Source organism: Andrena cerasifolii, chromosome 1 (genome assembly GCF_050908995.1).
Source record: "Andrena cerasifolii isolate SP2316 chromosome 1, iyAndCera1_principal, whole genome shotgun sequence".
Taxonomy (NCBI): Eukaryota; Metazoa; Arthropoda; class Insecta; order Hymenoptera; family Andrenidae; genus Andrena; species Andrena cerasifolii.
In genome coordinates this window covers 25,548,691-25,562,931 of record NC_135118.1, presented here as the reverse complement: position 1 = coordinate 25,562,931, position 14,241 = coordinate 25,548,691, and the positions used below count along the sequence as shown (strand labels likewise).

The 14,241-nt window shown below is 40.1% G+C and overlaps 1 pseudogene; it reads left to right on the top strand.

The window, feature by feature from the left end:
• The first annotated feature begins 1,786 nt into the window (after nt 1-1,786).
• LOC143373142 (cytochrome b pseudogene) lies at nt 1,787-2,670 on the top strand (annotated as a pseudogene).
• The last annotated feature ends 11,571 nt before the right edge of the window (nt 2,671-14,241 follow it).

Genomic DNA, 14,241 nt, shown 5'->3' with positions numbered 1-14,241 from the left:
GTGATGATCAAACACGACACACCCAATTATTCCTCTTCAACGATACAAAGGGACACCTAAAACGTAATTTCAGAAACGTTCCAAAAAAATTCTCAAATTTGCTTACTCAAATTCAAGTAGTTACCTATTTCCTCCCCTTTCACATCACAACCGACAGTATACATGTAAAGAAAGGATACTTTCTTTAATTTAAATTAGCCGCGCTTCATTAGCTCAGCGCGCCCTCTACTCGATATATATCGAAGCTCAACCGTGGAGATCAGAATATATATAGAGAGATAACGTAAGAGAGCACGTGTGCAAGATTTAAGTGCTGAAATAAAATAAAAATAGATCTAGGAGTAATTGAGGAGAATAGACTTTAATTGTCTTTCTCTTATTTTAGGTAATTAACAACGCATTTTATATATTTGTAAATATTGTATATACATCATAAGTAAATTATAACCTCTTTCTTTTAGAGCAACACATTTTGCTTATTTTCCTGGAAAGTCCTCAATATTATCCTTTGTCTTACATACATATACCTTATACAAAATATCTCTACTATCAAACTCTGAACCCCCCAACCTTCACGCGAAACTAAATCCAGTTTAGCGTCTCGCAGAACCAACCAAAGCGCCCCATGCGGATCACTCACCTCCCCTATTTTTTTTCTTCACATTTTACTCCGCCCAAAAAACGAGAGAAAGATAAAAAGACGCGAGCAAATGTTTCAACGGTTAATACCTCGTAAAAATCGACGCGGTCGCCCTCCCCCGGCGTGGGAGGGGGCGAGGCACGCGGGGGATGGTTTTTAAACGGCGAGGGTTGTCATCCCGTGTCCTTTCAAACAATAACGAGAGGACAATGACTAGTTTGAAATTCGCGGACAAAGCGGGTGTAGGCATGCTCAAATGGCACTTATAATGGCACTTATAAAAGGAACCGTGGCCTAAGCGTACCTGTATCCCCCGCAGATATATAGCGTACGTGGGTACGATTGCAAAACCCTTTCACCGATTCGATTCATTGTGCGGCCGATCCAGTACAACGCGTCCATTCTCCGTCGATAACCACGGAACGGGATCGTGCAAAGCCACGCTCCGGGCACTTCTTCCACTTTCGATTATCCGTTACCATTTTTTTTTTCCACCCTCCCCACGCCGAGCATCTACGCCGGGCGCTTCTATCCCACGGGAAAAGTCTTTATTTCCCATGTATGTATCCCCCGAGGCTCGAATCATCCCTGTAAGAGTGTTCGATGCTTGGTGCACCCTGGAGCTTCGTCTTTGCTCTTTCCCAGCCAATGCATTTCGGGCCTCGCGGCCTTAACTTCGATTTAACAGGGTGGGATGTAGCGGGGGAGTGTTGGGACGACTTGGAGCTGGAAATTTGTGGTTCTCGGTGATGGGGTTAGTGGAAGGGAGTTGGTTCTGTTATGTGACTGTGCGGACTGTTCAGAGGTGCCTTGTGAATTTTTATGGGTTTCGAAGAGGAGAACCTCCAGTAGATAAATTAATGGGGTGTATGATTGTTTGGATGAGGATGTTTCCTAGTGGAACGCTCAGTTTTCTTGTGGCGAGTATTCTATGTTCAGGAAGAATGACGGAAGGAATTATATTAAAAATGAAATGTAATATGAATGTGGTATTATAGATGCTGTAATGTTGGGTATTCTTGTTTATTTTGCGGGGCAATCACTGTTTTCTAGGTTCTGAAGTTTCTCCTGCTTCGTTACAGCTGCTGTTGATGCTAGCAATTAAAATATGTTCAGCTGAATACTGCCCTCTACGAAAAATTAATTATGAAAAAATCTAAATTTATCAGGAAAATAAAGCACAAGCCAATACTAAAAATTTCTAATAATTCTTTAATCAATTTACCATCACCTATAAATATTAATTCTTGATGAAATTTTGGATCAATTTTAGGAGTGTACTTATTAGTCCAAATTATTTCTGGAATTTTTCTTTCACTTCACTGCTGCCCAAATATTAATTTAGCCCTTGAAAGAATCATTCTTATTATAAAAGACGTAAATCCAGGATGATTAATTCGATTAATTCACATAAATGGAGCGTCATTATACTTTATCGCCATATATATATATATATACACGTAGGACGAGGAATTTATTACCATTCATTTAAATCAACTCCAGTATGAATTATAGGAGTACTTATCATATTAATATCAATAGAAACAGCATTCTTGGGTTACGTTTTACCATGAGGACAAATATCCTTTTGAGGAGCCACAGTTATTACAAATCTATTATCAGCAATTCCTTAAATTGGTCAAATAATAGTTGAATGAATTTGGGTGGGATTCTCAATTGATAACGCCACTTTAAATCGATTTTACTCATTTCACTTTATTCTTCCATTAATCATCCTAATCTTAGTTATTATTCATTTATTTTTTTCACATCTTAAAGGCTCATATAATCCACTAGGCACAAGAAGAAATAAATACAAAATTCCCTTCCACCTATACTTCACAATTAAGGATATTCTAGGATTTATTTTATTTATTTTTTATTCATTTTTTAATCATTATACAATACTCATATATTTTAGTGATCCAGATAATTTCATCTACGCTAATTCAATATCTACCCCTGTTCACATTAAACCTGAATGATACTTTCTATTTGCCTACTCAATCTTACGAGCTATTATAGAGTAAAGGTACGTTTTCACGCGACGGTAAAAGTCATGACTTTCGTTGTTGCGACACTGTGCGACAGTGTGGATCAAATGTTACGTCATCGTCACATCTATTTAGGTAGTTTTCACAACGACGAAAGTTACGTGAAAACGTGCCTTAAATGTTCGGATAAGAGGTGTCGAGATACTAGAGGTTCTACTGTATCTGGTAACTATTTAGAGTTCCATGAACTCTGATTCTTCGAATTCTGTGACTTCAGTTGCGTTATTTGGTAGGTATCCATAATTCTGTTAGTTCTAATTCTGTTAAGGGTACTAGGTAGTCGTTCCTGTCTAAAATGAAGCATTTCTGTTTGAATTAATTACTGTTAGACTTTTATTCTGAGCGGAGTAGAAGTAAAAGGTATAATAGTACTACTTTCTATAAATGAACAAATATTGAAAGATGCAAATAATGATAAATGGATATAATGCTCTGGGCTTCGTATCGTAGCCATTGACTTTACTGAACAGAACTCTCTGGGTCTTACGTCACGTTCACTAGAGGTTGTACTGTATCTGGTAGCTACGACGCTGCCCTCTGCTGGGCATATCTATACATTCCAAGAATTACAAAGAAACAGATTGAAACTGACAAGGGGAGGCCGCGACATCTGGGACACGGATTTTGATGAATCTTATATATATATTTTTTATTAATATTTCGAAAACTCTGGGATAGTGGACCCAACATGTGAGACATATATTGGTCTACTACGCCTACACTACAATATATATATATATTACCCAGACCAATATATGTCTCACATGTTGGGTCCACTACCCCTGAGTTTCCGAAATATTAATAAAAAAAGATGTTAATGAGTAAACAAACAGAAGCGATAGCGAAGTTTATTGTAATGATGAATAGCGGCGCGTGCAAAGGGCAGGTCTCGCATCGGAACTTTCACCGGTTCGATTCTCACTGGGGTCATTTTTTTTTATAAATGTATTTTGTATTGTTTTATTCCTCAAAAGATAAAGTACTATTTTTACATTCTAAAATATGACATTTATCGTAAAAACAAATGAAACAATAAAATTCACGTCACCATGCACATCTAATAAAAGATGCATGGCCACAGGTACATTTTTTAATTGTACAATTAGTTTCTAGTGGACATTACATTTAATTTGAAAGAAAATACGTCGCCTACACGGCTTATAAGCTTGCTTATAAAAGTCCCGCTGTAGCGAGCACGTTCCGCACCGATAAGGTCCCTTGACAGACACGAGCCAGACTCGTCGTTTCATATAAACATAAGAAATTGTTGCAGCATTTCGTGCACGTTACTTAACAGACACTATAAACATTTTTCTAAATGTAAATCAGGTGCAATTTCCACCTGAAATTAGAACAAAAAAAATTTTTCGAATTTTACCTTAATATTTTAGAGACATACTTGAGAAACCCTAAAATATTTGAAAATCAAAAAAAAAAATAGAATTTTTGGGTAGAATACCCCCTTAAGTGGATTTCTCTGGACTCTGCTTCTGTTACCCATAATTCCATTGAGCTCAAGTAGTTTCTACAGGTACTATAGCAGCAACTTCCTTGATGCAGTCAACCTCGATCCCTCCAACTTCAATTCTCCGAATCTCAATTAAACTACCCTCGATTCTTCTACTTAATCCCAATCTGCAAATTAAGCTATTCCATTCTCTTAACTTCCATTAATCCCAAATCTGTCACCTCAAGTCCCACCACCTCTACTTCTTCAATCCCCCCAATTCCAATTTCCCTACTCCCACCTCCAACAACCTCCACCCAATTTCCATCAATTCTCAAACCTCCATTACCTTAATATCAACTCCATAGCCACTATAGGTGCACTATAACTCCTCCCCCCTGTTACTCGTTTTAGTCCCACCCCAACACCATTCTTCTTTCCTTCCATCGCCTAAAACCACGCAGCCAAGTCCAACTTTCAAACTTTCAAATGTCTTCCCAAGCCCCATTGCCAACTAAACTACCGCATACACTTTGTCCATCCTCAAGTTGCCTCTCTCAAACACTCGATTCCACCCCGATCCAAGTATCCTCCTACCTCCGACTCGAACCCAGCCACCGCGCTTTCCACGAGGTCATCCACGAGTCCTCCGTCCGAAGGAGTCGCCGAACCGTGCGCGAAAGATCCACGGATAAGAAAGGGGTGCCCCGTTATGATGGTAGCGGTTGAAATGAGGTGAAAAACCAGTAGCGAGGCCCCCGTTTACCCTATCACTCCGCTCCTTTGCCCAGGATCGGGCCCGGAACAATTAGACTCGAACGAGAAAACCCCCTTTGGAGCGGCGCTGATGCACCGCCGATGAACACGCGACGGACATATTAGTATAATAAGCCGTGGGGTCGTCTGTATAGATCATACGAGACAACAAAGAGGCTAGACCGAGAGGGACAGAGAGCGCTAGGGGTGGACGAAGAGGAGCAGAGCGGGGTGGTTGCAGGATTTTAATGTGTGCCCAGGTGGTCGCGCGGGACCAGAACCCGCGGCTCGGTAAATTATTTCATATCTGACGAGCGGTCGCCTCTATCTTTCGGATCTGGAGCCCCGAACGGGTAATTAATCTGGAAAGAATTTACCAGATCATTATCCGCGGCCGTTGTACCGCGACCGGCGCTTTTGTCGCGTGGACCGGGGATGAGTCCTCGTTGTTTGAGGTGCATTGCTTCGGTATTACCTGGGAAGAAGGCCTGTTTGCTCGTCTTGGGAGGAGAGCGCGGGGTTTGGAGGTGGGCTGGAGGATGAGTTCGAGGGGTGCAGGTGGTGTGTTGGGGTGCATGGTGGTTTTATCTATTATTTAGGTGATGTGGTGGTGAAACGGTGGCTCGAATTAAGGAGACTTTGGAGTTTCACAGTTCGAGGATCTTTAGGTGCCTTTAGGTGGCTGGTGGGGTCTTTAACCCTTAACTGGTATACTGTTTTTGGCAAACGTGACTGGTATACTGGGGTCGTGGCAGACCACAAATAAAAAAGGACACAGAAATTTGTAAAGTCGACGCTAGAGCAACCACTATGAATATTTTCATCTTAGGTAATGTATAAAATAATAGAAGCGTAGAAAGTTAAGCTATTGTTATAAAATTAATTAGAAATTCAGTTTACCAACTTAGACAACCGAAAATTGTACATCGAACTTTGGGTGCTTGGGGTCACGAGCGACCCCAGGATACCAGTTAAGGGTTAACCCGCGGGTTTAAATGGAAGCTGGGAAATTGGGTGGAGAATGGAAATGATAGGTGTACAGGGAAATTGGAAAACACGCGTTAATTTGTAAAGAGTCATTCTACTTTGGTTGCCCGAAAAAGTAAGCTGTTTGTAAAGATTGTTTTCTCAGTATAAGCTACTCTTATAGTAGAAAAAATATTAAAAAGAATTTTTTTAATTTGTTTTAATGGTTTTTTTACAGCGTCAATATGGCACCTAAAGAAAAGAGTTACGTTCATGACTCAGGGTTATCTGAAAGAAAAAGTTCGGAAAGATTCTCAATCTGTATGAGTGTCGCTATCGCCCGCAACTCAATTAACAATTTTTCAAATTAACAGTTTTAGTCAATTAACAGTTTTCAAGGAGAAAACATCCTTTTGGGTGTTTTGACAAATTTTTTTTCAAACCGGCGCCAGGTGAAATTGTTACTTTTCAAGAAAAATTGATGATTGAGCTAGGGGCTGTAGCGACTCTCATATAGATTAAGAATCTTTCGGAATTTTTTATTTCGAATTAGTCTGGGCCGGGAAATCACCTGCGCCATGATCATACTCCCTTTTTAGGTGCCATATTGACACTGCAAAAAAACAATTAAAACAAATTGCAAAAATTTTGTTCAATTTTTTTTTATTAATTTTTTTTTAATTATTAAAAATTGATTTAAATTTGAAATAATTGTCATAAATTTATACGTCACTTTTTAATTATTTGGTGCATGTTATGAATTAATTTCGCTTTCTTCTTTCCGTCCTTATATAATTAAAAACCTTAAAAACTAGAATCGAATAACAAAGTAAATTTAAAAGCAGTAGATTTACGTGTTTCCCCCTGTTTCATAATGGGGACATAATTTATGGAACAGCGGTACAGGTGCGGAAATACTGTTTCATAATAGGTACATACGAGTCCTATTAGTATTTTGTTAATAAAATTAATTGTATACAACTTACTGCAATCTACAAACGGTTTTTTTTTTAATTTTCATTACAAGCTCACAAAAATAAGTTTAAAAATCGACCTTTACTATTCTTTTCGCTATTCCAACCAAATACATTTTTTTCCAAAACGACGAAACGCGTCAGTTAGCAAACTAATCCTTCTAGCTTCTCAAAAAAACTCAAGTTGTTTGCACCAATTGTAAAAAAGTTATGCGATTTTAAAAAGTGTCCGAATATTAATGCGAGTCACTGTATATATTTGTAAGCGTAACCAACGTTAAGTGCAACGACTTGTAACCTACAGTAGTAAGTTTTTCTTATTGCTTCTTATGTTTGTAATAATTGTATTTAAAGGATTATACCCGCTAATAATAATAATAATAATAACAAAAACCTTCTGCAACGTATTTCAGAAATATGTGCCTGCACAAGACGTTTAATTAATTACAATGCCACTGTGCTTGCAAAACAACAAATACACGGTTAGTTAGTAAAGAAATAGCATCGCTATGCCATTCAAGAGTTCTTTAGCTTCAGATAATCTGGGGTCTCGTATCAGGAGAAGTTGTGATATTCGGCCACTTCACCCTATAACCAAACAAACCACCCCGAAACCTCCACCACCCTTCCAACCCGAAAAGATACAATCCCTAGCACAGCCCAGGTACTGCAACAGCCCTCACCCAGCAACCCCTCCTCCTCCCAAGCGATATGGACCCACGATCACTTTAGTCCGGAGGATCGCGCGCCACCAATAACGGGGAAATTAAAAGGATCGTAATGATCATCGGTTATCCAACGGAACGCTTATGGTCGGTGTCCCTCCGGCCATGGAATCCCCCAGCACGCCCCCCCCCCCTGCCACCGAGCCCGCCCCATTCTTCGCGCGCGAGGAGCGGCCGGGGACGGAGAATCTTTTACAGGGTTACCAAACACGTTTAAATGCGGTTTCCCTCGGGGTGGGTATGCACACACGTCCCGCGCGAAGTGGTTTCCGCCGTGGTCCGCGCGCGTGTGCCCGCGCCGCGTCGGTGTGCCCCCGGGGGCCGATTGGTCGAGCCCCGCACACGTACACCCCTCCCCCTGGAGGGAGGGGGGAGCGGAAAAAGCCGCGGCGGAAACGGGAGGGAGCCGTGGAGCGAGAGAAAGAGGAGAATGAGGGGGCGAGCCGGAGGGGGTTGGGAAGGGGAGGGTGCGGAGGAAGGGAATCCAATATAACTGCACACACGTTTATAGGGTCGATGGGAATATATTGGAGCGGATATTGAAATACTTGTTGGTAGTTTGAGTCGAAGGCGAGAGATGCCTTTCTCGATGCCATCTTGATTGCGCAATCGAGGCATCGGTCCACGAGTACAGAATTTAACGATAAAGATGGTACGGATTATAGAATCCTAGACGGGGAACCGCCGATCCCCCTTCCTCCTCCTCCTCCTCCTCCCTACCACCCTAACTCCCTCCCTCCTACTCCTCGCGCCAACATCCGCGCCTTTATCGGCTCCCAGTGATCCTGGCTCCACGGCACTTTACCAGAGGATCGAATCGCGTGGGCGAGATCGCGAAGGCGCCTCGATATCGCATCGTACCCGGTCGTGCTCCAGTTCTAACGATTTCTTTTCAACCGCAGATGGGATTTCGTGGAGGTGTTTCTAGGTTGCTTGTTTCGAGATGGAGGAGTCGAGAGCTTTGCGGCTTTGCTTCTGGCGTTTCTAAGGGATTCGTTAGTTGTCGGAGATTTGGGGTGAACGGAGCAGAGGAGGCCTAACGTCAAAAATTTCGAAGTCGATTTTCTCGAAAATGAAGCGCTATATCGAAAAATTTCATTCGTTTTTCTTGAGTTATTTAATCGTTTTAAGTGGAAAAGAAACAGTGACTTTTTTTCATATCGCGCTTCATTTTCGAGAAAATTGACTTTGACATTCTTGACGTTGCGTCCAGTCGCGTATAGGAAAACCTGCCTTACTGATGGAGTGAGATTCAGTTTTTAAGGTCACGTTTGTAGCTTTCTATTGGGGCCGAGGAATGAGTTTATTTTAGGAGGTAACTGATGATGTGGAAGATGGGTGGTTGGGATATTGCAAATAGAAATCACAAGGTGGAAGATTTTTCGGGGAATTTGTATCTTCCAAGAATTAGAAGTGTTGAAGACTTCCTTGAACCTTCGAAAGTACTTGCAAATATCTCCTTTTTTTTGCTCGTCGAGACAGAACACTTTTACTTAATAATTACTTGAGCACATAATAAGTGCTGAACTTATCAATTTTCCCTACTTTTTACTTTGTAGCGCAGCTCTCGCAATTACTACCAGTGTCGCTATTACTATCACTTCATTTATTTTTTCATGATTTGTTGAAATTTGTAAAATTCCCGAAGTTATAGGCATTTGAGTAGCGACAAATGCACGGGCAACAACCGGCCACTCGGTGCCCACGTAAAACTTTAATTGCGTTTTTCTCGAAACAGAGTTCTCAAAACGGTGGGACCTGTATTTCCAAAAGTTATTATCCGATTCGACTGAAACTTCTTTTATTTTGAAGAATATACTTCTGGCTAGGAGGGAAATCTGCAAAAATACAAAAAATTGAAAATTTATAATTATTTATAAGCGTTGAAAGGATGAACATTATAGGGAAAAAGTGATTTCAAACTTCAAGTGCCGTTATTTTCTTAAAAACAGTCATTTTTGTAATTGTTCTGGTTGCCTCCCTAGCCAGAAGTATATTCTTCAAAATAAGAAAGGTTTCAGTCGAATCGGATAATAACTTTTGGAGATACAGGTCCCACCGATTTGGATCAATTTTTTGACGCCTTGACTTTAACGACTCCACAGTGCCGTCTGCAATGATTAATTATAAAACAAAAAATATACTTCTATAATTTAAGACATCCTTAATACAATGCAAAAAGTCCCATTAAATTATATACAGTAGTTTTCCTTTAATTAATTCCTAAAGATCACCTACTTTTTTGTGCTCTAGACCCGGAAGGTCCCCTTAAGTAAAAACGTAACGTATAAAGAATAGTGTTCCAAAATAATATTGTTTATTAAATTGGGACTGTCCTTATTATCGAACTCACAAGGGAAGATCCCGAACCCAAAAATTCAAAAACTTCCGAAACTTTGTGAATATGTTGGGGATTTCCTCCTGATTACAACGTAATTAACCCCTGAAAATTCGGCTATTTTCCAATTTTATGTTATAACTCGCGAACTGTAAGAGATAGAAAAAAAGTTTCAAGACAAAAGTTACTTCTTTTAATTAAATCTAGCATTTGGTAAAAAAAATTATTTAACAGCTCCCGAGTTATCGCACAAAATTGGAAAATAACCGGATTTTCATGGGTCAATTACACCCCCTTAGAGTAGATTTAGGCGTCAAACAAAAATTCCGTTGTAATCAGGAGGAAATTCCCTACATATTCACAAAGTTTCAGAATTTTTTGAGTTCGGGATGTTCCCTTGTCAGTAAAGTCTCTGTACACGTCCGTTAATTTTAATTCTAACTATAATTTTATTAGTTCATTAGTTCTATTATTTTCTTGTATTATTGTTTATCTATTTATGTACTGGCTTTTCTTCTCTTTTCTTTTCTTTCACATTGTCTCTTTGTTAACTTCATGATTTGCAAACTAAAGTGTCTTTACCCGTGAATAAATAATAATAAATAATAATAGTAAAATTTATTATTGTACACTAAATATTATAAAATAAATAATAATAATTGTAAAATAAATAAAGTGGTGGTAATTGGAACACCTACAACAGAGTCGATCAGTTTGGCTTCCAAGAAACATACACCCAATATTATTTGCCAGTATTAAACATCTTCTACTTACCCTTAAAAAAATATATCCACAGCAATAACTCTAGAAACTTCAGCAATCATCAGCACGTGTCTGCACTGATAAAAAAACATCACTAAAGCATTAAATTCCTCTGAACAAGTTTCACCAGATCCGCGCAGAAAAGCAGCGTTAATTTTGCACTCCGCGCGCCATTGCGTAAGAATATTTCCATTCCCTTTCTCGCCCCTTCGAGTATTTCCGCCCCCGCGACCCGAAACTGCGAGCGTTGTTATGAACGCGGAAGTTTAAAAGTTCCGGGCGCAGCTTTGAATTCTGTTGCATCTTTGCTCTTGCTCTTTTCTAATTAAAATTTCATCGAGAGGCCCCATTGATCCCGGCGCGTAATTGAATACCGCGGTGGTACGGAAATCTTCCATTCAATTTACGCTGAAAAGAAGATTTCCGTTTCCCAATAAAGCGGATCCTCCGGGGCCGCCGTCGCCCCCGCTTCCCTCACCACTCTGTATAACATTTTGTATCGCGTCTCTCGCCGGGCAGAATACAGTAAAAACAGCAGGGAAAACTGGAGGATAAAAGGGGGCACAGGTGCGTTATTGCCTTCGCGTTGATTCGGAGATTCTGTTAACAGAAGGAGGACGTTGAACGAAGGGGAAGAGGAAGTAGCGGGTGAAGGGTATCTTTTGAATTATAAACATCGCCGTTTCACGCTCTCTGCACACCCTCGCCAGTCTCTACGAGGAAAATATTGCTTTTGTAGCTGCAGCAGGCTTCTCGGAAGTCTTTTTAATTAAAATGACCTTTTTCTCTTGTTGAGGAGAGCATGGAGGTAATACTGACGCTGAACTGCGCTCGATATTGACCCACAATGGCAGGGGAGTTAGTAAAGGAGGGCGAAGACAGGGTTGGTGATTCTCAAAATTATTTTTGCCTCACAGAAACGAGCTTCTTATTTGCAGACGATTGAAGCTCCAACGCCTGCGAGCAGGTGACCCGTATTACGGCGCTGCTACGGAGAGTGTGGGCAGGCATGCTTCCAGGAGCCACGGGGATTAGATTGTAAATTATTCTTCGAGACGAAGGTTTATTATATTCGTGGGTCAAAATCCGTTTCTGAAATTCGTTTATCTTTATGCTTCTGCAACTTTATATTAACACTGTTCTACAACTGTTTATATTAGAATTCTAACGTAAATTGTACTTACGAGGGGAGGACACCATGTGGTAGACACCGATTTTTATGAGCCTTGGCACGATGGATCTATATAGGAAATAAGTAAATAGGTGTCCTAGCGATTCTGCCAATGGGTTTTAATAATAGAGATATTTACATGGAAATTATTAAAAATTTCAGTTTCAGTGGGTAAAAATCCCACACTACCCTGGCGCCCCCGGGGATTCCCCTCTGAAGGAGTCGGGGTGCCTTTTGAAGATTTCCCCAAGTTAAAAAAAAATTATAAAAAAAAATAATTTATAAAGAAAATTATTTATAACAAAAAAATTTATAAAGTTTTTTAAAAGGCACCCCGACGCCTCCAGGAGGGAATCTCCCGCGGGCGCCAGGGTAGTGTGGGATTTTTACTCACTAACACGCCACGGTCACTATGAAATTTTTAATAATTTACATGTAAATTCTGTACAATCGTTACAAGAATCGGTTCTATAACCGCTTTATAACTTATATAGAACCTAAAAAATAAAAGTTATAGAACCTAAAAAATAAAGGTTATAGAACCTAAAAAATAAAAGTTATAGAACCTAAAAAATAAAGGTTATAGAACCTAAAAAATAAAAGTTATAGAACCTAAAAAATAAAAGTTATAGAACCTAAAAAATAAAAGTTATAGAACCTAAGAAATAAAGGTTATAGAACCTAAAAAATAAAAGTTATAGAACCTAAAAAATAAAGGTTATAGAACCTAAAAAATAAAAGTTATAGAACCTAAAAAATAAAAGTTATAGAGCTATATAGGAACCGTAACTTATACTTACATAGTCTGATATTTAGGTTCTTTATAACGGTTATTCCGAATAAAGGTTCTTCACACCAGTCAGAACCTTTATATAACAGTTTGAAGCAGTTATTTTCGAAACCTATTCAAGCCCTGGTTGTTACCGGAAGCGTTGCGTAATTATTTTTCCTCTTCTGGATTAGCCGGGCGAAATGAGCTGAGGCCCATTTCGCGACACCAGAGTGTACCGTTCGAAGATTTTTAAGCGACAGACAAACACAAATATATAAACTTTTTAATTCATAATATTAACAAAATTGAAGTCCAAGATGAAAGCTTGCTTTCAAATAAGTATGGATGTAAGGTGCTCCGGGTCAAAATGGACCCAGCGCCCAATACGCGCTAAACGAGAGTTAAACACGTTCCACGCATCGTCGGACAATGTAGTCACCCATCGTAACACCGATTAAACACATAAGAAAGTCCCTGGGCAGGCGCGAGGGTGTTTAGAAACAGATGGATTCAACTCCGAACAGTTTCAGGGCGTGCTGGGCGTTTTGCATATTTCTACATTACAAAAACGAAGGGGATTAAGGGGGAAGATAGAATCCTCGGGGGCGCTCGAACGATTCTGTCGAACGGAAATGCAATTCGCCGCGGCGGCGGTAGTCGAGTCTCAGCTCGAGTCGACAGATAGATAGAGTCAAGATTCAATTAGCTCTAGCTGTCAACTGCATGATACTCGTCGATTCAATACACCTTTCCCGTTCCGTGTGCCCTCGCGCGCACCTCTCCCTGTGTGCCAGCGCGCGCGCGCTCACCGTCGCGTGAATGCGACCGGTACACGCGCGCGCCGCGCAAAATTAGCCCGGCCACGGCGACCCGTGAATTTTGGAAATGATTTTACGGTCGCGGAGCGCGAGGGTGTGCATAAATTTTCGACGAGCTCGATTTCACCGAATAATGAGTCCGACCATCTGTCGTAATAGAAGCATCGATGATATTCAAATTCCCGATTAGCCGTGCTCAATGGCAAAAAGAAAACGTTTTCGATGCGGGCTTATTTTGCTGCGACGATCACTCGCGAGCGACGGGACGGAATAAATGTTTCTACGGAGCGATACACTCTTGTCACGATATCGTTTCAGCTGAACGGGTTCATGCATCGAACACCTTTGCGTCATCTTTAGTGTGATATAAGATACTATTTCACTGAGGTTCGTTGAAATGTGCAGCGTCAGAAATAGGAATGTTTCACGATTTAATCCTGTGCTTATTACTGTATATTAATGACAGTTATATAGTTCAGAAGTTTACAAGTTTGAGGGTTTATTTGTTGTAAGGATTCTAAAGACGTTTATTGAGAGAAAAAAAGGCCCTAGGCTCTGTTGTTGTTTATTGAAAGAAAAAAACAAAAAGGCCCTAGGGTCTGAAAAGAGCCCATGGGTTCCCTAGGCTCTGTTGTTTATTGAAAGAAAAAAATAAAAGGCCCTAGGCTCTGAAAACAGCCCATGGGTTCGTGTATGTACAGTAGAGCAGAAAACAAAAGAATTACAGATCATGTAAATATACGTTTGCACTTTGGTAGTTTTATCGATGAACTTGAAACGAAATGTTAGCAAATAAATACTTGAGCTTTTAACCTTAT